Genomic DNA, 3,156 nt, shown 5'->3' with positions numbered 1-3,156 from the left:
GATATTTGGAGACTAACTGTTCACAAAACGATAAAAGAGTAAAATTATAATTTGGGTGAGGCATTTATAGAGCAGGAATCTGCAAATGTTTTCTGTAGAGGGCCAGAGAGTAAATATTTTCGGCTTTGCTGGCCATAATGTCTCTGTGGCATCTACTCAAATCCATGTAAGCCGGGAAGCAGCTGTACATAATGTGTAAATGAGTGGGTGTGGCTGTGTACCAATAAAGCTTTATTTACAACCACAGGTGGTGGGCAGGGTCTGGCCCGCAGGCAGGCCGAAGTTGCTGAGCCCAGGTGTTCTGCAGCATTGTTAGAACTAAATTAGAGCAACAGGATCTTCCAATCTTTGAAATTTATTATTTCTACCTGACCACTGAAGTAGCTTTTAATCAGTTTTCCACCACAAATTTGTGTGCAGTAATTAGAGAGGGGTCCCAATATCCAAAATGCAGTCATGGGTACTTTTCCCCACCCCAAGGAATAAGGGCTCTTTGGAGAATAGCTGGCTTTATGTTTCAGGGCAGGTAAGATGCAGTATGGGCCTAGTAGATCTTGTTGCCAGAAAGAAGGGATGCCTAAGTTCTGGGTGTGTTGAAGGTACAGCGGAGCCCACTTAAAGGTATCCCATGTCAATAATGATTAGTTAATGACCAATTCATGAAACTGCTCAAGTCTGAATGCCGTGTATTCATAATTATCCTCAAAAGACAAGAAATAGGATTTTCTTTATCAAGCTATATAATAGTTCTATATCCATAGCCCGATCTTATTTGGGTGAACCATTTTTTAGCATCCCTACATAAAAAGGCTGACATCTTCTTACCAAATGATATATATTCAGGGTGATCCCAACCATATAAAAAGATTCTCCTCTTAAACAATAAAAAAGATAATAAATACAGTATTAACATTGGTTATTTTTGGAGAGTAATATGATAGGTGATATTCATGTTCTTTTCCTGACATTTCCAAGTTCCTGCCTTTATTTTTTATATATTACTTTTAGAGTGAAAAAGAAAAATCTTTGAAAAAAATTTATCTCCAGGGACTTCCCTGGCAGTCCAGTGGTTAAGACTCTGTGCTTCTACTGCAGGGGGCACAGGTTCGACCCCTGGTCAGGGATCCCTCATGCCATGTGGTGAGGCCAAAAAAAAAAAAAAAGAGAGAGAAAGTGTAAAAAAAAATTTGTTTTTAAATACTTTCTTGAAAAGAGAAGCAAATATTAAAAAACAAAAACAAAAACACTACTATCTCCGGGTTCAGGATGTCTTTTTCCATGGTTATAACGTTGTATGGTTTGGTCTTTGGGAAATTTCTCACCCCAAAGAGCAGAGGATGGCAAGTGAGATTTTGTAAAATCTAGAACCCAAGGCTGAGGATGGGAGTACATCCTATGAGGTGGGGCTGAAAGACGTTAAGCTAAGAGGGCTGGTAAAATCTGTGCAGCTGGGTCCTCGGCCCTGGGGGTAAATGTTGTCCCCAGGTGAGGGGGTTTGGCTTTCAATTGAGGGAAGTACTGGTAGGGCTTTACGCATTGGCTCCCAGAGACCTGGCTTAAGTTGGGAGGAGCTTAGAGTCTAAAAAGAGTAAGGAAGGTTAGGTAGCTGGGGCTGGGGGTCGTCAGAGAGAGGGCTGGGCAGTTCTAGACGGCAGTGGAGGAGAAGTGGGACCTGGGCCGCAGTGCAAAATGAAAACACGCGGCCCCTTGTCGAAAAATTATTATGAATTTCACAATGGTGACAGCAGAGCATTCAATCAAGTGCAGGGGCTGAACGCCTGTGAAGCCGGCCTCTGTGGGGACCCAGGAAAAGGGAGTCGCTTCAAGGTCTGCTTTGGAGGTAAGAATTGGCCAGGATTCTGGCAGAGACTGGACGCTGAGGCAGAATGTCTTGCCTGTGGCTCTCCTGGGTGTCCATGGGCCACAGCCCACACGCAGAAATCCCTTCTCCATGGGATGGACCAGGTCCAAGACCCCTGGGGGTCTCCCAGCCACTTATTAGATGCTTAATTATCACAGGTGTTACTCAAGTCCCATGCTCAGGTGGGGGCCGGCGGAGGGCCCCTCACCCCTCCCTCTCTACCCAGCCCCTGACTTCTGGGACTTTAAAGAGGTTACCCAACCCCTATTCATCTTCCTGACTCTAAGTCACTGGTCAGCATCCCTTCCTTCAGGAAGCCCTCCGGGCTGCCCCCTGCCCCCCTGAACTTGTACCCCCGTTACATACCCTAGGCTGCATCTCCAGGTTGCAACCCCCAGGTTGCTCAAGGGACCCCATTTTATGCCCTCCTAGCTCCCTGTGGCTCATCTTCAAGGCATTCTGTCACTCTGACACTGTGGGTGCAGTTAGCCATTTAAGGGTTCCAGCTCTGCTGGCGCTGGGCAGCCGAGACCTGGCCCAGAGGAGGGCTCCATATATCTGTTGAGTCTGAGAGGCACAGAGCATCCTCCCTGCATTCAGTGGCAGCCTGCCCGGGCCTCAGCTTCCCCTGCCACACACTCAGTGGTGTCCCGTCCACTGGGCAGGCAGACCGACTGGGGATAGGGTCTGGGATCCCAGGTCTGGGATTTGGGATCCCAGGTCTGGGAGTTGGGTCTGGCTTTGGGATTGGGGGTCCTGGGTCTGAGATTGGGATCTGGGTTTCAGGGACTGGAGCTGGGGTCTGATTTAGGGTCTGGGGCCGGGGATCTGAGTTCTGGAGCCCCAGGTCTGGAATCTGAGGTCTGGAGTTTGGGATCCAGTGCCTGAGTTCTGGGGCCTGAGGTCTGGGATATAGGGACTGGGGTCCCAGGTCTGGGGCTGCTGGGATGGAGGATCTAGGATTTGGGGCTGGCGATCCTGAATTCGAGGTCAGGGTCTTGAGGTGTGGGGTCGCAATTTCTGGGTCTGGGGTCTAGTGTCTGAAGTAGGGGGTCTGGGCTCTTGTACCTGGGTTCCAGCGTATGGGGTCCACGGTCTGGGGTCGGGGTCTGAGGTGAAGGATCTAGAATCCGGGGGTCCGGGGTCTGAGGTTAAAGATCTAGAATCTGGGGGTCAGGGTCTGAGGTCCAGGATCTGGGAGTCCGGGTCTGAAGTAAAGGATATAGAGTCCGGGGTCTGGGTCCCGGGTGTGAAGTACGAGATCTAGCACTTGGGTTCCCAGCTCCAGGCCCACG

This window comes from Neophocaena asiaeorientalis, unplaced genomic scaffold (genome assembly GCF_003031525.2).
Source record: "Neophocaena asiaeorientalis asiaeorientalis breed wild unplaced genomic scaffold, Neophocaena_asiaeorientalis_V1.1 scaffold469, whole genome shotgun sequence".
Classification (NCBI taxonomy): Eukaryota; Metazoa; Chordata; class Mammalia; order Artiodactyla; family Phocoenidae; genus Neophocaena; species Neophocaena asiaeorientalis.
Note: the sequence above shows the minus strand (reverse complement) of the source record.